The sequence below is a fragment of the Crinia signifera genome, unplaced genomic scaffold (genome assembly GCF_055691185.1).
Source record: "Crinia signifera unplaced genomic scaffold, ASM5569118v1 HAP2_SCAFFOLD_121, whole genome shotgun sequence".
Taxonomy (NCBI): domain Eukaryota; kingdom Metazoa; phylum Chordata; class Amphibia; order Anura; family Myobatrachidae; genus Crinia; species Crinia signifera.
Genome location: NW_028142014.1, coordinates 358,346 through 385,871, shown reverse-complemented (window position 1 = coordinate 385,871; position 27,526 = coordinate 358,346). Strand labels below are relative to the sequence as shown.

General features: G+C 42.7%; 1 pseudogene; it reads right to left on the bottom strand.

Moving 5' to 3' along the window:
* Positions 1–18,034: 18,034 nt before the first annotated feature.
* On the bottom strand, positions 18,035–19,941 carry LOC146052757 (EF-hand calcium-binding domain-containing protein 14 pseudogene; annotated as a pseudogene).
* Between the last annotated feature and the right edge of the window lie 7,585 nt (positions 19,942–27,526).

Sequence of the window (27,526 nt, the reverse complement as noted above, 5' to 3'; positions counted from 1 at the left end):
ACCTCCAAGATTTTTGGTAACTGTATTCACTAGAACAGTATAACAATAGGAAAGGACTAATAACTAAATTGGAAATATAGTGGTCTGTGTAGACATCCCAAAATAAAATTACTTATATAGGAAATATAATCTTTTTTTACACAACATTTCTTATTTAAATTTTTTATGTCAATTTGTGTTTATTTAGCAATAACACATAAAGGATCTTGATCTAGTGCCTGACTGATCACGTACATCCTACTCGTGTTATTGGGGGACTGCTGCTTCTCCGCCTATTGGCAATCAGTGACCAGACCGCGATGCTGATGGAAGTCACTGTCAGTATAATAAAATAGCAGTTGTAGGCAACAAACTGATCGTAGATCCCCAGATTGAGAACAGTTATTAGGAGAGTCACAAGTTCTTTCAGCAGAGTGGATGTGAAGTCCCAAATACAAAAGCGTATCTGCTCCTAGTGACGTCACAGCGATGTTCAGCATTATTTTTTTTAAATCGTATAGTTTTTTTATTTAAATTTATTTTATCAACAAACATACATTTCATTTAACATACAATTCATCCCATATCGGGGTGGAAGCAGCAAAGAGAATTTTACAAACAACCTTTTTATCAACACATAAATATATCATACTTTTGCTTCTGTTATTCTTTTTATTTTCCCCGTCTTACACCTTTTAACTGTGTGTCTTCCTTGGAGAGTCATGGGGTCGGACTCCTTTAATACCCTTTTTATTCCCCCCATATTTCTCCCTACCCCTCCCCCCCTCCCCTCTTGTTACCTAAAAAAAAAAAACCCTTCCTCTTTTCCCTCCCTCCCCTATATTTAGTGCCCATCAATATATGTATTTACTGTGTGCCCCTTCTGTGCAACTGCTATGTGTTTTTGTGTTTAGTGATTTTTTTTGTGTTTGTATGTGTTCCATATGTGTTTATATGTCCTACCCCTGTGTGTATGTTATATTCGTGTGCTATGTGTAGTTGTGTTTTATGTGTCCTTGTGTTTTACGTTTTTTTTTTTTGTGTGTATTTCTTATTTGTTTATGTTTCCTACCCCTGTGTGTGTGTTATGGTCTTGTGCTTAGTGAAGTGAGTTTTACTTTATTCTAATTGGTTTCCCTCCTCCCCCCTCCCCTCTCTCCCCCCTCTTCTACTTCCGACCCCATCTCTCTCCAACCCTCCAACCATTCCAATATCCAGGGCGGTACTTGAGCATTTCCACCCACCAAGGGAAAACAAAACAACAAAAAAAAAACAAATTAAAAATTTAAAATAATAAAAAAAAAAAAAACCCCGAAAACCCCATAAACCATATTTAAAGAAAAATTACCTGGATTATTTTTTTTACTTAAACTGTACTTTTTATACTAACTTTATATACTTTTAATCAGCATTATATTAACTTTATATTTATCTCTACCTTATTTAAACACTTTACAAAATGAGTTGCGAAGATATACAAGAGATCACTAGAACACTAAGGACCAAAGAGAACAAAAAAACAAGACAAAAACAAAACCTGCATTTTCCCTTTCTCAGGAGGAGATACTCAATCTATTTAATCATCCAATATAACCTTTTTAATCATATATCCAAAAGGCTATCTCTTAGTGTAATCCCCTTTCTCATATTGAATCTATACTTTATATTGTAGCATCCTCCCTACTCATTCTGGATACACACCATCTCTCCCATTTCTCATGGAATTTGTGGGTGGCCCTTCTTATCTTGAACATATGTCTTTCATGTCGTACTATCTCGTTAACTAATGCTCGCCATTTATTGATATTTGGGGTTTCTGTTGTGAACCAGTTTCTGGCTATTATCACCTTGGCCATTGTGCTGAGACACAGCACATATTTATATATAGTTTTGGAGTGTGTTTCCTCAATCCCAATGCCAAAGAGGCATACTTGTGGATTTATCTCTGGTAACGTTGGGGCTGTTGTCCGCACGTCCCTCCAAACCTCTCTCCAAAAATCATATATATTAGGGCATTCCCATAGCATATGCCAAAATCCAGTGTTTCCCTTTTTGCACCTGGGGCATTCAGAGTTTTCACTGAGGCCTGCCTTCATGAGGGATGACGGTGTCCAATATACCCTATGTAATATATAGTAGGCAATCTGCCTAAATCTGATACAATGGGTTGTATATTCCAAAGATTCCAATATTTGGTTCCAGATCTCTTCTGTAACCAATCCTAAGTCCATTTCCCATTTCCTCCTCAATTTTATAATTTGTTCTGGTATACCTTTATCATTCATTACCGCATATAGTTTTGACATCCTTCCCTTTTGCCCTACTCTCAATAGCAGCTTTTTTACTGGTGAATCCTGAATTACTGGAGGTCCTTCTGGAAACTGGGCTGTTGCAGGGTGTCTTAGTTGGAAATATCTAAATAATATATTATTTGGGACTCCATATTCATCTTTTAATTGCTGAAATTACTTAAACTTATTTTCACTAAATATCTGGCCCAATTCTAGTATACCCTGCTTAACCCATATATTGTCCTCTGATAACTTATGTAATTCAGAAAATCTATTATTGAACCAAATTGGTGTTGATCCATCCCTAGCGGACCATCTATAAAAGGTATGGGCAAATTTCCAGATCATTAAAGCTTGTCTAATTATATGCACAAACTTGCCCGGTGGCAGGCCAGCTAAGAGAAATTGGAGAGGGGAAAAAGAAATGGGTGAGAAGCTATTTACCTGCTCAGCAATGAGACCCACCGTTGTTGTATCCAGAGTACCTTTTAATCAATCTGACAAATACCCCAACTGTGCGGCTACATAATAGATTCGCAGGTTAGGTAACCCCAGACCACCCATTCTCTGCGTCTAATACAGTGTTTTAATTGAGACTCTAGCTGGGCCGTTATTCAAAACATATGATAATATTGCATTTTCTATCTTGTTAAATCTTTGCTTTGATATATATATCGGTGAATTTTGCAATATATACACATATTTAGGTTGTATAGCCATTTTGACCATATTGATATGGCCCAGGACTGATAGTGGCAGTTTTCTCCAAGCCTGCGCCCTTTCTCTAAAATTAGCTGTTATTGGATCTACGTTCTGTGATACGTATTCATTCACCTGTGATGTTACCTATATTCCTAGATACTTGAATCTTTTGGTCCATATTAAGGGGTGTGTCATCCTCTCTGTTTCAGGGATCTTACCGGATATAGGGAAAATATGTGATTTCTCCCAGTTTATTAGGAGCCCAGAGAATACCCCAAATGTTTCTACTGTCTGAAGTGCAGCTTTAAGTGAGCCTTCTGCATCCTGTAGGAATAGAAGGGTATCATCTGCATACATGGCCACTATATCTTCCCCTCCACCTATTTTTATCCCCTAACCTCCTCCGCATCTCTTAATAAACATGCCAATGGTTCGATAGCAATTGCAAACAACATTGGGGAGAGGGGGCATCCCTGCCTCGTCCCTCTGCCCAATGAAAATGCTTCTGACGTATATCCGTTTATTGTCACTCTTGCCCTTGGGACTAAATACATCAGCTGTATAAGCTTTATGAACCGCGGCCCAAAAGCAAATTTCTTGAGCACCTCCCATAGATATCTCCATGCGACAGAGTCGAAGGCCTTGGCGGCGTCCAAGGACACCACCACTGCCCCCGACCCTGCCGAATCCCCTCTCTGAATATGGCAAAATAACCTACGCAGGTTCTGGCTGGTGGACTTTTGAGGCATAAAACCCGTTTCATCTGGGTGTATTATGGACCCGGTGCTTTTGTTTAGTCTAGCTGCGACCACCTTTGCTAAAATTTTTATATCCGTTGTTAATAACGAGATAGGACGATAGGATTCAGGGATCAAGGGATCCTTCCCTGGTTTTATTAGTGCTATTATATTTGCTTCCATCATAGATGATGGTAGTGATCCCTCCTCAATACAATTGTTGAATAACTCCAACAAATATGGAGCAAAGAAGCCCTTGAATGCTTTATACACCTCTGCTGGAAGCCCATCGCATCCAGGAGCTTTTGAGGTCGGAAGTGCCAGTATGGCTGCTTCTATTTCCTCTATTTTAAATGGAGCCTCCAAGGCCTCTATCTCCACATTTGTCAGATTGGGAAGCTTCACCTTCTTTAGGTAGTCCCAAAGTTGCCTGTCAGAGTATGAGGCCCTAGATGTATATAAAGAGGAATACAATTCACAGAATACTGCTGTTACCTCTGCCCCAGTATAACATATATGTCCTTCTGAATTCCTTATTCCCTGGATTATGTTACTGCCAGCTAAGTCAGCTCGTGATAAGTATGCCAAGTAACTACCGTTCATCTCGGCATGTAGGTATTTTTCATGCCCAGAAAAAAGGAGTTGGCGCCTAGACTTTTCATATAAATAATCCACCCATTTTTTTTGCGCCTCTTGCCATAATATTCTATCTTCTTCTAATTGTGAGTTCACATATCTAGACTCAGACTGAATGCTAGAGATCTCCAAGCTTTCTTCCTATTTTCTACTATTTATCTTAATTTGGGATATACGTTTTATAAAAACCCCACGTAGGTATGCTTTAAAGGTGTCATGTCTAATCATGGGATCTGTTCCTATTCTGTTATTAATCTGGAATTCTTCACATGATGAGACCACTTCTTGACCCTCCCCCATAAGGGACAACCAGAAGGGATTAAGTTTCCACATTTTCTTACCCTGATCCCTATTTACCCCTATAAGGAGGGAAATAGGTGAATGATCCGAGATTCCCCTTGAAAGATAGTCTATCTTGGTTACATCCGGAATTAACTCTGGGATAAGCAACATCAGATCTATTCGGGAGAGAGTGTGAAAAGTTGCTGAGTAGCAGGAGAATTCTCTAACATCCCCATTCCGTTGTCTCCATACATCTACTAATACCATTTCCGACACAAATCGTGAGAATGTAGTGGGAGAGGAAGTCTGGGTAGTTACTGTTGTTTTGCGCCATCTGTCTAATATACCATCCATAACATTATTGAAATCCCCTACGCATATTGTAGGGGTTGTTGGTGACATGGCAATAAATTTGACCGCATGCCGCATTACTTCGTTTGTATATGGCGGAGGTACATATATAGCCAATATATGCAACAATTTACGATCAATATAGGCTCTTAAGAAAACATATCTCCCAGATACATCGATCTCACTCTGTTCTATCTGGAACTGAACCGTTTTTCTAATGACTACAGAAACGCCCCTTGCATTACTTGAGAAGGTAGAGTTATACGAATGACTTACCCATGTTTTTTTTAATGCTAGTACTTTACTACCAACCATATGGGTTTCAAATAAGCAAGTTATACCTGATTTATATTTCTTTATTTGTGACATAACCAATGACCTCTTAATTCTATCTCCTATACCCCTCACATTCCATCCTAATATGTGAATTTCACCTTTCCCCATCATTTCTATTTTTAATCAAAGTAGTCAGCATGGACCAAGAGCATCCCATAATAGCGTGGGAGAGAAAGCCAATATCATAAAACCATAAACAAGGAGAGCAAAAAAAAAAAAAAAATAAGATTAGGAACTTTATCCTCTTTATACCACATTTGTACTTTCAGCATCCCTTTGCAATCTATTCTTGTAGAGGCTTCCTTCTGTTTATACACTTTGACGGTCTTTTTTCCATTAAACAGTGAACTAACAAACCAAGTAAAAAAGAACAAAAAACAAAACAAAAAGTTAAACCCTTCCTTTTCCCTCCCTGTATAACCTTTAAATCCTAAGGTATACCTATATCCCCCATCCAAAAAAATCAACCAAAAAAAAAGAAAAAGAAAAAAGCCAAAATATATTAAATAAGACAAATTAACTTTTGCATTAGGGGATAGGGGCATACTAATATAACCCCTATGTTATCTACAGCAGGGTCTCCTCCATTTTTCTTTGACCCTGATAGATACTATAATCCACCAGTGGGTGCGAGGGCAGAGGGAGCGGAGGGGGACCAGACATACTATAGGATTAAAGCTTGGTTTTTGCTGGAGGAGACGCAGCTCGTGCTGCTACTCCATGCTGTTCCTAACCACTCGATGTTCAGCATTATTATTGTGTTGCTGATCATGTAGGTTATCTTAAATACAATATAGCCAGCATAGGCCACCCAGATAGTTGTTCTCATGGCCATGGCTAATGTGGCAAAACCGTCCACTGTGCATAGGACAGACACAGCCAGCTCTACCCAGAAGCTCCAATCTGCTGTCATGCGATCCATTATGCAGAATGCAACTAGTCCTAGCGCAGCTGCTACAGTTTCCACTTCTCAATTAAGCATAAAGATGCTGTCAGTGTTTTCTAAGAGATGTTTCCAGAGCATATGGGAAGCGTCTGTCGTTTGGTTAGAGCCAACTGTCACAAGTAACCACCATATTGACCAGTATCTGGTGTTGGAAGTACAGCAGTCACAGATGTCCTGCCATTGCTGCTTGAGGAACCTGACCATCACCTTGCAGCAGCAGTGCACAGCGTTCTTTGTTAAAGACAATTTTTATTTTTCCAAGTAAACAAAAGATACAACTGGATTAACAATCCATGGCACACAAGAATAAAGAGGATGTCACATTGACAATTTGTACTTTAGTTTGTGGTATTCATAAAACACACGGAGAAATTTTTTTTTTTTTTAAACTAAACATACTGTACATCCCCTCAATTGGGGGGAAGATACATGTTCCACCTAGGCAATAACATTTGGGTTAGAGCATTTCTGCATTAGATGTATGTTGTTCCGCAGAGTATAGTGTGCTAATACCAAAATATACAATTTGGTCTTAAGGACATGATACCCCCCGTAGGTGATAAGTTGTATCTATCTAAAGTAATAAGTACTTAAAGGATAAAAGAACTCGGGGGGGGGGGGGGGGGACAAGACTAATGTAATAGGACAATCTTCTGTTTTCATGAGGTGTTAGGCAGCATCATAGACCAGGAGGTATCTTCCCTACTCTCTAGCATTGCTATATAACAAAGATGGATATATCAAGCTGAGATAATTGGTGCCGCTGGGAGGGCTGCCTGCCGAATCAAGAACCAGTTCGTGTTTTCAAAGGCTTTCTGTATGGTCGCCTGTACAGTAGGGTCTAACGTCAGAATATAAGTTTCCCATTTAGCGTAAAATGGTATCACCCCTTTCTCTATATCACATAAGGCCGCCCTTCGCTCAAAGAATAAGATCTGTAGAAGTGAGTTTTTCATCTCCATGAGAGAGGGGGGGGGTCCCATGAATCCAGTGGGTGAGGATTCATTTTTTTGCTAACACTAAGATTAGGGTAAGTAAAGGTATCAATTTCTTTTTATCTTTGCTGAGATTCCATTCCGGAAAATATAGGAATAAAGTGGGTAAGGGGTGATAAGTTAAGGTTAAGGAGAACGTCGAATTCAGGAAACCCAGCAACTTTCTCCAAAAGGTTTTTATCAGGCCGCACTCCCAGAAATTATGGAAGAGGGTCGCCCCCCTCATCTTACATTTGGGGCATAGGCCTAGATCATCAGGGACAAAATGGCTCCTCTGCTGTTGGGAGACATATGCCCTGTTAAGAAACTTAAGATGGGTTTCCTGAAGTGAAGCGGTTTGTAGGTATTTTAAAGAGTAAGGGAGTTTCTTGAGTATTACTTCGTATGTGGGGAGGGAAGGGATATCTAGTCTCCATCTGGTCTCCAGGTGGAGCAGGAGTTTGTTCTCTGGGAGTTTTACCAATAACAGATATAGGTTTTTTATTCTGTAGCCTAAGATATTATGTGGGGCCAGTAGTGATAAAATAGGGTCCGAGGTGGTGGTCTCAGTGGGTCTTGTTTGTGGTAGAGATTGTGCGAAGTGGCGAGCCTGCAGATACATAAAAAACTGGGTTCTATGGATACGATACTCTTCTGTGAGTCTTGTAAAGGGTAGAATAGTGCCGCCAGGATCAAAGATATTTCTTATTGCTGATATACCCTTCTGTCGCCACTCCAGATATCGGTTGTTTTCCAAGCCTGGGGTAAAACATGGGTTGCCCCAAAAAGTGGTAAAAGGGGAGCTAGTGTAATCCTTGTTAAAGCGTTTGTTGACATATGTCCACATTTTGTATACATCATTGAAAAGAATATTATCTTTGATGCTGGAGGGAATCTTACTATGCGGTGTGTGCAATAGTGCCGCCGGAGAGTATGGGTGGAATAGTGCTATTTCCATGTCTTTGTTAGTATAGTCAGATCTATGTAAAAAACAATCTGTAGCGTACCTAAATAAAGCTGCAAGTGAAAACAGGTGTGCGTGGGGTAAAGCAAAGCCACCAGAAGATTTCGGAAGGAACATCCTTGTCAATGGCATTCTAGGTTTTTTATTGGTCCATATAAATTTTGAAATCAGGGTGTTGTAACGGGCCATATCTGCTTTGGAAAGAGAGATGGGAAGCATCTGGAGCAAGTATGCTAGTTTAGGAAATAGGACACTTTTAACTACTGTTACTCGGCCATATAGTGAGAGTGGGAGCGTTATCCATCTATCAATGAGTTTTGCTATATTTTGTAAGGCAGGTTTGATATTTGTCGTGTACAATGAGTTTAAGTGTAGGGGTATTAGGATACCAAGGTATTTGAAAGAGGAGGAACATATACTATATCGGGCCAGGGGAGGGTTCGCAGCAATGCGTGCTGAGGGGAGCGCAATGGGGTATAGGCATGATTTGGGGTAGTTTATTTTGAGTCCTGCGAATGTGCCAAGGTCATCTATGACTGTCATGGCAGCCGGAATGGAGGTCTCTGGATTTGAAAAGAATAGGAGCATGTCGTCAGCGAACATACTCAGTTTGGCTTCAACTGTGCCTACCTGGACCCCAGTGAAAGCTGTGGATTACGTAGTTTTATAGCTAGCGGCTCTAGAGCTAGGGCAAATAAAAGTGGGGATAATGGGCAGCCTTGACGTGTGCCTCGGAGTATTTAAACGGGGGGTGATAAATAGTTGTTGGCTAGGATTTGGGAAGTGGAGTTCGTATATAAGTTTCGGATTGCCTCGGTAAAGGCCCCCGGGATTCCAAATTTCTGTAAGGTTATAAAGAGGTGATCCCAGGAGATCATGTCAAAGGCCTTTTCGGCATCCAATGACAAAATAGCATGAGGGTCTCTATTCCCCGAGGCCTGTAACCACTGCAAGACCGAAAGTAGTTTCCTCACGTTAAGGACTGAGTGTCTGCCCCATATAAAACCTGTTTGGTCTTTGCTTATAATTGAGGGTAAAAAAGAAATAGGTAGTGCCAACAGTGGTGCGCAATTAAAACAGTGTGCAGCTAGTGTGAATACACCAAGGGGTATAACATCCAAAATACACCCACAAGAGATACAACATATACAAAAGGAAATGTTTCACACACAGCGCTCAATGTATAGCCATAGGAATAAGATTGAATATCACCATATAATTACCACTGATTTCCTTGGTGGAAAGTTCAATCAGAGTAGACTTGATACCTAAAATAACAACCACCTAGCCTCACAATTTATTGTGGGCAGGTAGAAAAATAGAGAGCAAATATAGTGCAGGTTATCCTTTTAATAAAAAATACTTTTATTTTTAGTCCGCACTTACTCAGTGAAGACTTTTAAACAGCGTAGGATATCAAAAACCCAGGCAAGGCAGCTCACAATCAGATGAATACAGCCTCTCAAGGCTAACGGCCAGATGATGTGATTCGATCAGGTAATTGTAAATACCTATAAAGATATCCACCGAATCTCACAATCCGTGTGAGTCGATGGAATAAAATACAATATAGTGCAAATTATCTTTTGATTTAAAAAGACATTTAATATAAGTCCACACTTACACAATGTAGACTAGTAAAAGGCATAAGGAGTGTAACCAAGGCAAAGCAGCTACAGATCAGATGGTATGGGATGAAACAAACGCAGGTCCATATACCCGTCTGGAGCTTGGGGGATGGCACCGCAGTTCGTTCGTCGGATCGTGAGTAGAAGCTTCTTCCTGGCGAGGTCCTTGTCCAGACACTCAACGCGTTTCGGGATACCTTCTTCAGGAGTGTATGGTTCCCTGAGTCCATGGATGTGTATTTATAGTCCATATCCTTTATTGCAAACCCGGTACAGGTGTGATTACGCGAACCAGGTACCGGATGTCCGGGTTCAAGTCCCGGAAACACGTCATATTCTGCGTGTCAAAAGGCAATAATACAATAAAAAAGATGGCGGTGCGTGTCACCGTTCCGTGATTGGAACGCAACACAGATAACTAGCTATTGAAAGCGTACATCCTGAAATGGATGTTAACGTGCTGATCCAACCTGCTTATTAATATATATATAATTTGATATTTTAGAAATTATATGTGCGCTCCATATTTTAAAATCGGTGATACGCAACACCCACTTTTTTGCCTCTTGCTTTAATAAGCAGGTTGGATCAGCACGTTAACATCCATTTCAGGATGTACGCTTTCAATAGCTAGTTATCTGTGTTGCGTTCCAATCACGGAACGGTGACACGCACCGCCATCTTTTTTATTGTATTATTGCCTTTTGACACGCAGAATATGACGTGTTTCCGGGACTTGAACCCGGACATCCGGTACCTGGTTCGCGTAATCGCACCTGTACCGGGTTTGCAATAAAGGATATGGACTATAAATACACATCCATGGACTCAGGGAACCATACACTCCTGAAGAAGGTATCCCGAAACGCGTTGAGTGTCTGGACAAGGACCTCGCCAGGAAGAAGCTTCTACTCACGATCCGATGAAAGAACTGCGGTGCCATCCCCCAAGCTCCGGACGGGTATATGGACCTGCGTTTGTTTCATCCCATACCATCTGATCTGTAGCTGCTTTGCCTTGGTTACACTCCTTATGCCTTTTACTAGTCTACATTGTGTAAGTGTAGACTTATATTAAATGTCTTTCTAAATCAAAAGATAATTTGCACTATATTGTATTTTATTCCATCGACTCACACGGATTGTGAGATTCAGTGGATATCTTTATAGGTATTTACAATTACCTGATCGAATCACATCATCTGGCCGTTAGCCTTGAGAGGCTGTATTCATCTGATTGTGAGCTGCCTTGCCTGGGTTTTTGATATCCTACGCTGTTTAAAAGTCTTCACTGAGTAAGTGCGGACTAAAAATAAAAGTATTTTTTATTAAAAGGATAACCTGCACTATATTTGCTCTCTATTTTTCTACCTGCCCACAATAAATTGTGAGGCTAGGTGGTTGTTATTTTAGGTATCAAGTCTACTCTGATTGAACTTTCCACCAAGGAAATCAGTGGGAATTATATGGTGATATTCAATCTTATTCCTATGGCTATACATTGAGCGCTGTGTGTGAAACATCTCCTTTTGTATATGTTATAATTGAGGGTAGTAAATACTTCAACCTGTCCGCCAGTAACTTGGTATATAGTTTATAATCAGTGTTGAGTAGGGAGATTGGTCTGTAGGAAGATGGTAATGTGGGGTCACGACCCGGTTTCAATATTACTTTCACCAATGCAGAATTAAAATAGGGGGGTTGGGGGGTTCCCTTGAGTAGGGTGTTAAAGAAAGCTGTTAAGGAGGGCACAATCCTCGGGGCTAAGAGCTTATAATACTCGCTAGTCAGTCCATCCGGACCGGGGGCCTTATTAGGTTTCAACTGTCCAATAGCTCTAGATACATCTTCCTCTGAGAAGTCAGACATCAGTGCATCCGTTTGGTCTGATGACAGGGAGGGGAGGGACACTGAGTCCCAGAAAGTTGTTTTATTGACTGTGTTCTCTTGGGCCGGGGAATATAAACGTGTGTAGAAGCTGTGGAGAGTGTTAGAAATCTCCCGTCCAGTGTGAACTAGATCATTGCTATCGTTTTTTAGAGCTGTAATAATAGTGGTGGGGTGTTGGCCTTGTAGCAGATTAGACATTAAGCGATTGGATTTACCTCCAAATCTATGAAACTTGCTTTGGATATTAAATGTCATGCGTGTTTCTTCTTTGGAGAGAAGAGAGTCAAACAGCGTTTTGGTTTGGGTAAATGCTAATTTATTTGGCTGGGTGGGTGAGGACTTAAATGTGTGGTATGCAGAGGTAAGGTTAGATTGGGTTTCGAGGTAAAGTTTTGATCGTTCCCTCCGTGCATGTGAGGTATATGAAATGATCGTTCCTCGAAGGACTGGTTTGGATGCCTGCCAAAATAGCAGTGGGGCATCCGCTTCTGTAACTAGATTATTATGCTTATATTCCATCCATGTGGAGTCAAGGTGGGACTTGAATTTTGTGGAGTTGGCCAGGTGGCTTGGGAACCGCCACTGTATATAAGAGCCTCTGTCCTGTGTGGGCAATAGCGATATCCAGCATGCTGCATGGTCTGAAACTGAAATAGTCTCGATACCAGAATCATGGACCTTTGGAAAGGCGGTTGTGGAGAGAAGGATACAGTCAATTTAGGATAAGGTATTCTGGGCTGCTGAAAGACAGGAAAATTCTTTCTCAACCGGGTGGCATGCTCTCCATACATCCGTTAGATGTAAACTGGACAATAGGTATTGCATACCATGTCTGGGTGGGGGTCTTCTAGTGTGGGTTTGGGTCTCTCTATCTAGGACATTGGATGATACTATATTAAAGTCCCCAGCCAAGATAATTGTTGTGTCTAGAAATGGGGTAAGTAGAATCACTATACTCCTAAAAACTAATTTAGAAAAGACATTAGGTGCATAAACATTACATAGCGTATATCTCGCTGAATGAATGGTGGCATCCACTAAGACAAATCTGCCCTCAGGATCGGTTTTGGTTAAGTGGATTGTTGTTGGGATCTGTTTTCTGATTAGGATGACCACCCCTCTGGATTTCAAGTTATATATGGGACGACGCCAGCACCGTCCACCCCAATGCGTTCAATTTAAGGATTTCAGGAGGCGTCAAATGAGTCTCCTGTAAATATGCTACATCTGCCTTTAATTTGTGCAGATAAAGTAAAAAAATTTTGCGCTTAGAGGGGACATGGAAGCCACCGACATTCAGCGTAACAATCTTAAGATCATGCATCATGGTCTGCGGTCTGTGCATACATGCCTGAGCGCTGTGGCTACAAAAATAAAGACATGCCTAACTATACAATATATCCTACACAATCGTCTATAAGTATTTCTAGCATTTGTAACATGACACAAGACAAGAGGGAGACACACGAGGGAAGAGAGGGGGGGAGAGAGGGGGTGGGGTGAAACCAGGACGCCGGGCACTCCGCTATTTTGGTAGCATAAGCAAAATATACTAAAAGCAATAGAACAACAAGCGGTGGTTCCCGACTGCCTAGCACCCCAAACTTAGGATGAACGGGTACAGAACCAGAGAGACTTCCGGAATCCCGGCCGCAGAAAGGGCCACCGGGTACCGTCTGTCCCATGCTGTAACAGCTACAGTGTATATGAACAAGGCTCGCCCCAGCCTTCTTAACAAGTAGTCAGAGAAACCTGCCCGCCGTGATGACTAATGTCTCAACGGTTGGTATTTATCTCTGCGCATCAACATCAATATCAAAATTCACCAGAAAGCATTTTGTATAACCATTAAACTGTGAAAAAACAAGAAAAACAAACAAAACCACCAGCAATAACTGTTCGCTGACGGCTCTGAGCCGCAGCATGCCGCGTATAAGGCACATATGGCTCGCTGGTGACTGTGCCGCCACTCAACGGGGTCTGGTGGGGGTCCGATCCCCACTTTATGATGGGAGTCAGAGTCGTAGTGTGAACTGCCCCAGTGGGCCTGGCAATTAAAGGCCCATGTGGAAAGTTATTTCGCCCTATACAGGCCAGGAGTAAAATGAGAAGGGGAAAATGATGGCATCATTCCCTTCTGCTGGTATGAGTACTCCAGCACAAAAAGGGGGGAGCTTCAGCTAAAAGCCTAAGTTATTGGGGGTGTCTGTCCATGTAAAGTCTGGATCCGCCGGACTGAAGAAACAAGAAGCAGAAGTCAGTGTGGGTCACTTATCAGGTTTGCGGCATAGAGTCTGGGCCTGCTGGGGAAAATGTAGCTTGTGCCAGCTCTAGTAGATATCCTTCCGCATCTTGGACTGTACTAAATTATTTAAATGAGGTTCCCATAAAAATACGTAACTTGGCAGGATAGACGAGGGCAAATTTAATTTGATCTTTCACCAGACGGGTACACAAAGGAGAAAATTCCTTCCTGACCCTTGTGACCTCTGCTGAGAAGTCCTGGAATATTAACAATTTATTGCTGTTCCTTTGCAGAGACCTGTTCTGCCTGAACGCTGCCCATATAGCCTCTTTATGCTGGTAATTAAGGCACTTGAATATTACAGCTCTCGGTCTGTTAGAGGCATTATCTCTCAGTTGGCCCAGCCTATGTGCTCTCTCAATGACCATGCCTGTACATGCAGCTTCTACATGTAGCAAGGCCGGTAAAGTTGTCAGTAAAAAGGAGTATAGGTCTGGGCCTTTAAGGGTCTTAGGCAGACCTATGATGCGCAGGTTGTTTCTTCTTGAGCGATTTTCCAAATCGTCAAGTTTAAGTTGTAATGTGTATGTGGATTTCAGCAGTGAGTCATTAGACGCTTTGAGGTCATAGATATCTTGAAATGCCTCACCTAAGTGAGTTTCGTTAGCAGTTACTCGCTTTGAGACCTGTTTCATCTGGGATTTTATGTCTTGGACTGATTGCTGTAACTTCGCAGCGTGGGCATCTAAGATGGGGTTTATGGTGTCTTGTATGGCTCTGACCAAGTCATTATAAGTCAGTGGCGCTGCCTGCTGTTGGGAGAGCTGCGGGCTGTGCGGGGAAAATAGGTCAGGGTGGGTGTTGCTGAAGTGTGGCGTTTCTGATACACTCACTGTTACCAGTCCCGGTGTGGTGATGGGCGTAGGAGCTGGTGCTGGGGTGGCCTCCTGGCTTCTCTCCTGCTGCGTGTGTTGCGATCCGGGCGCCATCTTGGAAGTGCCTCTGTCTATAGGCGGGTGTTGGCGTTGCGGTTTGCCAGCATGTAGGAGCATCTGGGATCCGTCTATAGGGGGTCGGGGTGTTAAGTCACCGATGCCCCGTGTTTCAGCGCTGTATGGCGGGCGGCATGAGGTACTGTCTGGCTGGGGGCGGTGCGGAGCTCAGCACACTGCTGCCGTTCCCATGAGACCCGGAATCGGAAGTGTTCAGCGTTCCTGTCTTTATGCTTGATCTGGTCATTTAAACATTCCAAACTTGGCTCATTCATGCTTCACGTGGGCAAGAAAATGGAGATGATAAAAGTCACTGATGCACTTCCCAAGGAAATAATGAAGAAGTGGCCATACAGATGTAGCGATGCTCATCCAGCGCCGGGGCTTGCCAAACCACCACCACTGGTGAGCGGTGCTACACCTGACTGGGACGCGCGACCATCCCACACGCATGCGTGTCCAAGTTTCCCGTCGGTGGGGGGATGGGAACCCTGCCCGTCTCTGCTTTAGGGAGACGGGCAGGGAGTTGTAAAGGCCTTGTCATACGTGTCAGCTGTCACAACACTGTATATATAAGAAAAGATGGCAACATCACATGCAGTGACTATAGCTGAGGTAACCTGAAGGCACTGCATGGCCTGGAAACTGGATGCAAACCACAGTAGTCTGTAGGTGATGACATGGCACAGGCCCTGATTCATGATGACTGGTTTGTGTCTGCAGAGGTCAATAAAGAAGAGAGCTGGCAGCTGGAAAAGCAGCAGGCTGTATGTCCATATTTGGGGGAGCTGATCCTTGACCTCTTTCATACTGAAGTTCTTGGTAGGCCCAGGCCTGTACTCTGTGTAGAATGGTTCTGAGGGTCTCAGTTGGAAAAAGAACCCATACATATATAAGAACACTGGCTGCTCTTGCAGGATATTTTTTTTACATAGAACTCAGGAGACAGGTCACATTGACTATGAGTTATCATGATAAAAGTTTCATGAGGTAAAAGGTATGAGATATTGTGTTAGATCTTAGAGTTACCTTTTGTTGAATACTTAGATTCAAGCCATTTTGACCACACAGAATTAATTTTTTTCTTACTATTTCTGGAGAGATCCACAAATTTCTCATGACCCACGGTTTCGTTGACTAGGGATAACCAGGCCGGTATGCCCGGTGCTTCCTTGCTCATCCAACAGTCTATAGAGCTATAGAGACCTTAGCCAAGGTGCATATATTAATAATGAATCATTTTTCTGGGATAGAGAGGGTTTCCTCATCAAGAAGTGGGGGTTATTACAGATCTAGGGACATCAGATTCAACTAGAAAATCAATAATGGTATTCCAAAATAACTCTATCCGAGGACACAACCTTAATAAGGGTAAAAAAGTACCCTCTGATGATTCACATTTAGGGCATATCGAGGAGGAGGAGCCTCCTATATGGTATATTAAGGGTGGAGTCATGTATACTCGGTGTAGAATGAAGTATTGTATCTGTTGGTATCTGATATTCGTTGTGGACAGTTTATGGGCCTCCAAAGCACTAGACCATATCTCATCAGGTATCACTCCCAAATCAGCTTCCCATTTTGATCTAAGAGAGGGTCAGAGCGATATTTCTGCTGTATAGCAGAGTATACAGTGGATACCAGGTGTTTGCACGGGGAGTCCTGTAGCAGTGTTTTAACAGGGGAATTTAGGAGGGTTTGGAAGGATGTTCCCAATTGTTTATTGAGGGCATGCCATATCTGGAGATACCTGTAAAATTGTGAATTGGGGATGGGAAAGTCTACCTTTAATTCTTGAAAGGATTTTTTTTTTTTTTTTTATAGAAATAGTTTATTTGAGAAGTGTACAGTTCTGCAGCGGAATCTGAAATTACATTTACAAAGTTGACCAAGGTTTAAATGTTCTCATCACGCCGCGTACAGTCAGAGGTAAAGAAAGGAAGCTGGCGACCTGTAATGACATATATGATCCCACCATCTTCATTTAATTCTTTTCATCTTTATGCCATTTCAGATGCAAGCCAGAGCCAAATGACCATTTACCAGGGCTATGTGCCCCCTCCCTCTCCCCCAGATCTACATCTTAATCAACATTTGTTTTTAATTGTTTCATAAATTGCCCTGTATTGGAAGTCTCTTCGTCACTAAGAAATCCCTGACTGAGTGTCTCCGATCCCCATTATAGATAGATGGGCAGAGTCCGGTAGAGCAGGAGCTCTGTATAGTGGACTAGGGACAGGCAGGATACTGAGGGGGGGCAGCACAAACTCCTCTGGCCCCTGTTGCTGTGTGCTGACATTAACCATAGCTCTACCAGCTCAGAAACCCACCCTCAGGACCTGCAATCTGCTTTAAGGCAGATTTATACCTGTTAAACGTCAAATTGCCAGAGGCGGCAGATGGGCCCCCGGAGCAACAGTGGCCCTAAGCATCCGCCTTGGCTGTCTGGTTGATAATCCGATTCTGATCTAAGTTCATTTAAACAGACAAAAAAAAACACATTTCCAAATATATGTACACAGTGAAATGACTGCTGTATTTTGGGTCCAGGTGGTTGGGTAGCGTGGGCCGTACTGCAGGGGTTTTCCCCCCTCCCCGTAATCCTGTCCCATCCATTTGTCATGGTCACTGCAGCGGCACCCACCTGCGCATGGCACGAGATGGTACAGTCCATACTCTATTATTCTATTGTATCCATATCCACTAAATCTAGATGTAATTTGTGGTTTAAAACCATCTTCCGTACACGTCCTGCACTGTCCTAATAAAGTTGTTTAGGGTATATCTTCCATTTCAGCCAATTTGTGACAAAATCAACTTACTACTTTAACGAACCCTCCCATCTACATTTTTAGCAATACAGATACGTGTAACGGCCAGTAGCACTTCACTCTTGTAATAGACAACTATTAAAACATAAGAAGGTTAAAAACAATGCAAACAGCTCAGTCAGCAGTGTGAGGTTTTAGTGGCCAGGTCATCAGCGGCCATTGTTACAGTATCCCGAGTCCTCACATCACTACAGAACAGACCGTTCTGCTGGCTGCTGTGCTCATCCTACAGCTGACACGTGAGATAGGAAGAGGATCCACCTGTCATTTATTCATGGAAAGATCTGTGAGAAGAGTCTGATCTATCTACAGGGTTATTGTGCTGGGAAGGACCTTCCAACATGCTGGATAAAGTGCAATACACTAGCTTAAGGCAAGTTTATGTAAACTATAAAACAAGGAGAATTAGTCTCTGCGGACGTTCCACACTATGGATAAAAGGAAAAAAAAATTATTGTCTATTTCTCTTTCGTTGGCTCCAGAACGCCTTGAATCCACTGTAGCTGGTAGATCTAGCAGGTGTTCCCTGTAGTAGGACAATCACTGAAGCTGATAAATTATTGGAGTTCTCAGTGTGTGGAAGAATGCAGCAAATTGACCAAGGACTAACTAATGTCACAGTAAGCGTTCAATATGCTGACTATGATGCACCCAAGGCAGCCTTCAGTTCTGTAAGGGAGAAGAGATTGTCTCCGTCTTCATCATATTCTGCGATAGACTGCGGTACTTGCATGCGGGGACCAAGCAGCTTTTCCAGTTCTTGTAGGGACAGCTTTCCGTGAAGCCCTTGCGGAGACTCCCGGAACACCTCCTCCACATCTCTTGCTGTAATAATGCTCCGTGACCACAGAGCCCGATTTGATCTTTTCCTTTTAAGAGACCTTGGATGTATTTTTGCAAGAGGCGGCTGAGATGTTGCGGACTTATCGCTGTCTGCAGTCCTCCCACCATCAGCAACTTTATCGCTGTCTGGATTACTGGTCAGTGCATGGAGGAGCTGCAGCTGCTCTTGTATTTCGGAAGCTGGAGTTTCTTCCCTCTTGGAGATCTCAGGAGCACTGGATCTGTTTGCACTGACTGGAGCATTAACACTGGGATCTGTAGAACTTTCCACTGCACTTAGGGAATCATTCTCCTTATTGTCAGTCCTGTTACCAAGCAGCAGGTTACTCTCTAATACGGAGACTCTTTGGCTTATATTAGAGATGGTGGAGTCTATGGTATGAACCTTTAGGTCATTCTGCCTCAGATAATACAGCATGGTGGCATTAAGACCCTCCACTGTGTTTTCTACCTGTGTTAGGCTGTGAGTTCCAGCACCTGAAGCAGCCGTCGGAGAGGGTCTCATAGATACGCTAGCTACTTCCTTCTGAAGTGTTTCCACTTTCTTTTTCTGCTCCTCGGCTGCTGTCTGCATGGTCTTCACATCATGGTGGACACTGGTTAATGTGCTGCCCAGACTGGCCACACTCTTCTGAAGCTCCTCCATCGTCTTAGGGAGGTTTATCAAATCCGATGCAGATTTTAGGTTGGTCTTTAGCTGATTCACAGCACTGGTCAGAAGAGCAAACTGCTTGTTCATCTCTGTGATATTTGTCCACAGCATATTAAGACCCAGGTCCCCATTCACTATTTCATCCAGATGCTTCTGTTTTACAAGCAAATCTTCATTTATTTTGGGAAGCTCTTGTAATGAATTCTTTTGACTGGTCTCCATTGCTTTATACTGTTCTTTAAGTGAATCAATGTTCTCCTTCAGTGCAACTTGCATCCAAACTAGGCCAATACAGGTCACTGTGCATGCCGTCAGCACTATGAAACCACAGAAGGGGTAACAGACCTTGCAGCACTGCAGAAACCCCACCCTCCTGCAGAGGAAATGCCGGTCCCCCAGCGAGCTGTATCCATCCTCCTCAGTGTCGGTGTCAGAGTCGGAGGCCGGGGGCTCGGTGCGCAGTAGCCGGTGCCCGCTGCCCTTCTTCGGTTTCTTCCTGCCGCCGTCCCCGGCCAGGCCGATCAGAGCGTTCAGCTCCTTCCGTTTCTTCATCTTCTTGTGTGGGGTCGGGGGCGGCGGGGGCCCGGCGGACAGAGCTCCGGAGCCCATGGGAACGGGGCTGGGCCGGCCAGGGTCACACAGACTCTGACCCGTGCTCAGTCAGTTCTCAATTCTTGAAAGGATTTAAAGGTGTTATTAGAGTATAGATCCTCCAAACTACATACATTCTATCTGCTCCACGTGTTCCCCATTTATAGAGATGATAGTTCAGGTAGGGCATGATTATTAAGCAATGAAACCTCCGGATCCCACCCCCGACCCCCCATAATTTTGTGCACCAGTCGCCAAATAAAGACCAACAATTAGCCCGGGGGCTAAAATAGAAGCGCTGGTGATATGTATCCAAGATCCCTTATTACTTGGTTATTTGCCGCATTAAAATGGGTGGGGATAGTTTTAAGGGGTATTCAATCGTTTTCGTGCACCCATCTCCCGACGGGAGATGGCTGCAGGGCCCTATTCAATGCTGCCTTCCCCGACAGCATTGTACAGGGTTTTACCGCAGAACGAGCCCGACATCACAAGCTGTCGGGCTCGTTCTGCCGAGAAAAGCCAGAAGTAGGCGAGCTCCTGGCCGGAGCTCGTCTATTTCTGCCCTCAACTCACGGCCACACCCCTTTCTCGCCGCTCTGCGGCCGGGACATTGAATCCCGACTGCCGAGCTCGGGACAGGGGCACGGCTGTCGAGCTTGCTTACCCCCCTAAGTATGAAGAAGGGAGTTGTACATGGTAACCATACATGGAGCCACTTGGTGAAGAAGGAGTTTATAATAGTCAGACGTAAAACCGCCTGGACCAGGAGCTTTGCCCGACTGAAGGTGTGATATAGCGGAAGTCACCTTCTGTAGTGTAATATCTGATGTGAGAAACAGCGTTAATTCATTGCTCAGCTGGGGGAGAGTAACCTGTTCCCAAAAATTGAGTTTTTGGGTGTCATCTGATGCAGGGAGTGAGTATAATTAGGAATAGAATTAATTAAGAACAGCTGCAATTTGACTATTTGAGGTAGTATAGGTGCCATCAGGTTGTTTTAGCAGGTGTATTGTGGATGGGGTTCTTTGGCCTTGTAGTAAGTTAGATAAGAGCCTACTCGACTTATTGCCAAATTTATGAAATTTAAACTCCTTGCGGAATGTGTACCATGCCTCTAATTTAGAAAGGAGTTTGTCAAATAGAGTTTTATCTTTTACATGGGTGGAGCGGGCCTCTGGGGACAGGTGGGATTTAAAGAGTTGGAATGATCTAGTGAAGTTATTTTGGGCAGAAGAATGATATTATGGCCCCCCTAAGTACTGATTTCGAGGCTTGCCAGTATAAGAGGGGGTTAGTTTTTAAAATTTCAGCATTATTGGCATGATCATTTTCCCAGGCCTTCAGTACTGCAACCCTCAGTGTGGCAGAGGTTGCCAGGGAGGCTGGGCATCGCCATGATATAAACGATGAGCTCTCTGTAGATAGAGTAAGTTTAACCCACATGACCACATGGTCAGATAGGAAAATCAGTTCAATGCCTGCCTCTTCCACCTTAGGTAGCAGGGAGGTTGAGGTGAGGACATAATCGATTCGGGATAGTTTGCCAATAGGGGCAGAGAGACAGGTGAATTATTTTTCAGTGGGATGTAGGGCTCGCCATATGTCTAAGAGCTGCAGTCGTGAAGCTAGAGCCATCAGCCCAAATTTGAGCTGACATCTGATTGTGGTGTTTTTGAATTTGTCTGTCTAACATATGGTAAGCTAACACATTAACATCCCCACACAATAGTATTGGTAAATGCAGGTAAGGAGAAATCAAAGAAATTAGTTTACACAGGTAATCCTTAGAATAAACATTAGGTGCATATATGTTTACACAGGCATAAACCTTATCAGATATTGTGAGGTGACACATTAAGTAGCGGCTTTCTGGGTCCGCGTTAATATTAGTGACCGTTATTGGGAGTGAAGCCTTCGTCAGGATCACCAATGAGTGAGAAGAATTTTCTTAGCAATTGGGACAATATCGGTCATTAATGGGATCGGAAGTTTTTCTAAACCCTTTGTCAACCAGATCTGGACATTAGCACATAGAAAAGGTAGAGGTGTCAAAGATAAATGTAGATTGAAGGACTGATTGATGAATATCAACACTTTGTTCCAATATTTTTTTATAATACCACACTTCCAAAACTGATGAAAGCAGCAGCATTCCCTTTACATTTCATATAGTTGTTGGGGGAATCAGCATGGAATTTAATATACATTGCCTGTGAAGTATAAGCCCTATGGATTGTTTTGAAATGGACCTCTTGTAAATAAGAGGATCTTTGGGGAATCACAACATTTTATAATCTGTCTATGAAAGTCATTTAGAGGTGAATCACATTGCCAGGCTGCTTCTAAACCCATCCACATCCCCTGTGGCATGGAGTTCAGAAATTCTACACAGATATCGAGAATCTACTTCTTATTTATTTAGCACCCTCTAGAAGATAGTAGACAGGATCTGATTGGTTGTCCATAGCAACATCACATGTGAAGTAGAATACACATCTTAGTAAATTTTCTCCATCATGTCTTGTATGGAACTGTTTTAAGCAAGCCCAGCAATTGCCCAATGGAGTCAGGTGAGGATCCCCAAGGGAACCGGAAATGGAGTACAAAATTATCCCTCTACAGAAGCCAATCCACAATATACCTAAACAAGATGGACATAGAAGACAATTTAAAATCAGGTAGTCCCAACCCACCCATCATACGGGTATTGCATAGCTTAGCGCTGGCCACTCCAAATAAATGTACAAATCATAGTGTTCAATCATATAGGAATCATATAGGAAATATAATCTTTTTTCACAAACATTTTCAAAGTCCATAAAGAATTTACAAGACAGTTGATTATTAGCCCTACGAGTGCCCCACAAAAGGAATAATTTTTCCCTTCTCTTGCTTTGTACCAGTATTTAATATTCCTGGGAATACCTCCAAGATTTTTGGTGAATGTAACTTTATTCACTAGAACAGCATAACAATAGGAAAGGACTAATAACTAAATAGGAAATATAGTGGTCTGTGTAGACATCCCAAAATAAAATTACTTATATAGGAAATATAATCTTTTTTTACACAACATTTCTTATTTAAATTTATATAATAACAAATGTGAGTGACGCTAGCATTTTTTTATGTTTATGTCAATTTGTGTTTATTTAGCAATAACACATAAAGGATCTTGATCTAGTGCCTGACTGATCACGTACATCCTACTCGTGTTATTGGGGGACTGCTGCTTCTCCGCCTATTGGCAATCAGTGACCAGACTGCGATGCTGATGGAAGTCACTGTCAGTATATTAAAATAGCAGTTGTAGGCAACAAACTGATCGTAGATCCCCAGATTGAGACCAGTTATTAGGAGAGTCACAAGTTCTTTCAGCAGAGTGGATGTGAAGTCCCAAATACAAAAGCGTATCTGCTCCTAGTGACGGTCACAGCGATGTTCAGCATTATTATTGTGTTGCTGATCATGTAGGTTATCTTAAATACAATATAGCCAGCATAGGCCACCCAGATAGTTGTTCTCATGGCCATGGCTAATGTGGCAAAACCGTCCACTGTGCATAGGACAGACACAGCCAGTTCTACCCAGAAGCTCCAATCTGCTGTCATGCGATCCATTATGCATAATGCAACTAGTCCTAGCACAGCTGCTACAGTTTCCACTTCTCAATTAAGCATAAAGATGCTGCCGGTGTTTTCTAAGAGATGTTTCCAGAGCATATGGGAAGCATCTGTCGCTTGGTTAGAGCCAACTGTCACAAGTAACCACCATATTGACCAGTATCTGGTGTTGGAAGTACAGCAGTCACAGATGTCCTGCCATTGCTGCTTGAGGAACCTGACCATCACCTTGCAGCAGCAGTGCACAGCGTTCCTGTCTTATGCTTGATCTGGTCATTTAAACATTCCAAACTTGGCTCATTCATGCTTCACGTGGGCAAGAAAATGGAGATGATAAAAGTCACTGATGCACTTCCCAAGGAAATAATGTTCAGGTGGTAGTAGGAGAAGTGGCCATACAGATGTAGCGACGCTCATCCAGCGGCGGGGCTTGCCAAACCACCCCTACTGGTGAGCGGTGCTACACCTGACTGGGACGCGCGACCATCCCACACGCATGCGTGTCCCAGTTTCCCGTCGGTGGGGGGATGGGAACCCTGCCCGTCTCTGCTTTAGGGAGACGGGCAGGGAGTTGTAAAGGCCTTGTCATACGTGTCAGCTGTCACAACACTGTATATATAAGAAAAGATGGCAACATCACATGCAGTGACCATAGCTGAGGTAACCTGAAGGCACTGCATGGCCTGGAAACTGGACGCAAAGCACAGTAGTCTGTAGGTGATGACATGGCACAGGCCCTGATTCATGATGACTGGTTTGTGTCTGCAGAGGTCAATAAAGAAGAGAGCTGGCAGCTGGAAAAGCAGCAGGCTGTATGTCCATATTTGGGGGAGCTGATCCTTGACCTCTTTCATACTGAAGTTCTTGGTAGGCCCAGGCCTGTACTCTGTGTAGAATGGTTCTGAGGGTCTCAGGTGGAAAAAGAACCCATACATATATAATAAGAACACTGGCTGTTCTTGCAGGATATTTTTTTTTAATTCAATACATTTTTTATTGATTTTCAGATACAAGAAAACAAACAAACAAAAACAAAGAAATGGGTACAAAATATTCCATATCAAGATCACTGTTGTGTACATATATGTGATGTCAGAGGATGTATGGTACAGTAACTTATGATAAATTAATAGTCTTTGCTTTTATCAGAATAATAAAGGTTTTGAAGTATAACAACATTATAGAATATTTTACGTGTGTGGTCTCTTTTTTGTCAAGTGGAGTCCAAATTATTAATGAGTCGCAGGTTATAATCAGGACTCATTTTAGAGTACATGGATTCCCTTGTAAGTGTGAGAAGGCAGTGACAGCACAATGTCAGAGTGCAGGTACATAGAACTCAGGAGACAGGTCACATTGACTATGAGTTATCATGATAAAAGTTTCATGAGGTAAAAGGTATGAGATATTGTGTTAGATCTTAGAGTAACCTTTTGTTGAATACTTAGATTCAAGCCATTTTGACCACACAGAATTCATTTTTTTCTCACTATTTCTGGAGAGATACACAAATTTCTCATGACCCACGGTTTCGTTGACTAGGGATAACCAGGCCGGTATGCCCGGTGCTTCCTTGCTCATCCAACAGTCTGGCTATAGAGCTATAGAGACCTTAGCCAAGGTGCATATATTAATAATGAATCATTTGTCTGGGATAGAGAGGGTTTCCTCATCAAGAAGTGGGGGTTATTACAGATCTAGGGACACCAGAATAATGGTATCCCAAAATAACGCTATCCGAGGACACAACCATAATAAGGGTAAAAAAGTACCCTCTGATGATTCACATTTAGGGCATATCGAGGAGGAGGAGCCTCCTATATGGTATATTAAGGGTGGAGTCATGTATACTCGGTGTAGAATGAAGTATTGTATCTGTTGGTATCTGATATTCGTCGTGGACAGTTTATGGGCCTCCAAAGCACTAGACCATATCTCATCGGGTATCACTCCCAAATCAGCTTCCCATTTTGATCTAAGAGAGGGAAGAAGGTCAGAGTGATATTTCTGCTGTATAGAAGAGTATACAGTGGATACCAGGTGTTTGCACGGGGAGCCCTGTAGCAGTGTTTTAACAGGGGAATTTAGGAGGGTTTGGGAGGATGTTCCCAATTGTTTATTGAGGGCATGCCATATCTGGAGATACCTGTAAAAATGCGAATTGGGGATGGGAAAGTCTACCTTTAATTCTTGAAAGGATTTAAAGGTGTTATTAGAGTATAGATCCTCTAAACTACATACATTCCATGTGTTCCCCATTTCTAGAGATGATAGTTCAGGTAGGGCATGAGTATTAAGCAATGAAACCTCCGGATCCCACCCCCGACCCCCCATAATTTTGTGCACCAGTCGCCAAATAAAGACCAACAATTAGCCCGGGGGCTAAAATAGAAGCGCTGGTGATATGTATCCAAGATCCCTTGCTGCTATACACCTTTGCAGCCCCTTGTTAGAGGATGTTTACCTCAAGCAGAACAGGGAAAGGTAAAGCTCATGTAGTTTGCACTAACAAGAGCTTCCAAGGGGCGCAGTTGTGTTAGCACAATAATAAACCAACAATTCCAATAAAAATTATTATTTTTTATTTTAAAAAGAAATAACAATATCCAAAAGTGAAGTGCACTTCATTGATAAAACAGGACAATACAAGACATACAACATATAGACAAACAGAGGCTAGTTTAATAGCTATATATATCCGGCATGAGGCTTAAACTAATCAGGCATCCATTAATAAACAGGCATCTGCAGCATATATATAGTTACCAGTCCCGAAATGTGTTCAAGATAGCTGCTGTTTGGGAACTCTGGGCTCCTTTGATGGACAGTCCAACCTCTAATTCAATGGAGGTGCTCCCCTGATGTATAAGGGGAGGGAGACGGTTCCTCAGATTTTAACAATAGCCGTTTTCTCTGCTGAATAGCTTTTCCGGCAATCTCCACAGCAGTCTCTGGGTACAGGTATTTATGCAGGTGCAGGAATTTCTGGCTGCGCTCGCCACGCTTCGGGCACGGTGGCTCGCTGCGCTCGCCACAATATATAAAATCAACTCCATGCGTAGTTGGATAGTAGGGGTATGAAAAAATGGGGTACATTTAACATGGGAGCCCAGATAATACATAAGTACCGAAGAATATCATCAGCGTATAGGGCTATTTTATCTTCTCTTGAACCTACTTTTAAACCAACAATGTTTTCATTTGATCTAATTAAGCAAGCCAGGGGCTCAATAATGATAGCAAACAGGGCAGGGGACCGCCCTATCTTGTACCTCTAAATAGGGGGAACTAATGGGATATATAACTGTTTACCGCAATTCTGGCCATCGGGGAAGTGTATAAGGTTTGGATGAATCTAATAAACTTAGGACCAAAGCCAAATCTATCCATTACCTCCCACAGATTGCCCAATTCTACTGAATCGAATGCTTTTGCAGTGTCTAGGGAGGCTATAGCCAAATCATTCTGGTTTTCCCTGGGAGCTTGTATGTGTGTAAATAGACGGCGAAGGTTAATGGAGGTGGTTTTATTGGGCATAAAGCCTGCCTGGTCTGGATGTATTATGTGTGTTATAATCTGATTTAGTCTGGTAGCCAGTGCCTTGGCTAGGATCTTAACATCAGTTGGAAGTAGGGATATAGGGCGATATGAATCACGGTAATTGGGGTCTTTGCCAGGTTTGGGGATAATAATGGCTTCTGACATAGAGTGTGGAAGAAGACCATTATCAAATATTTGTTGATAAATATTAAGTAAGTGAGTGGAGAAGAAATGTAGGTGTTTTTTATATAATTCGGAAGGGATACCGTCAGAGCCTGAGGCCTTGCCGTTAGGAGAAGTCATTATGGCTGTCGTTATTTCTTCCAACGAGAGAGGCGACTCTAGGAAGTTGCGATCTTCTCTAGATAGAGAGGGTAGTGATATACTGTGCAGGTATGCCCAGAGATCATCCAGGTCACATGATGATTTGGAAGCATAGAGATTACTATAGTATGAAACAAATTCGTTGGCTATATCAGGGGTATGAGTAC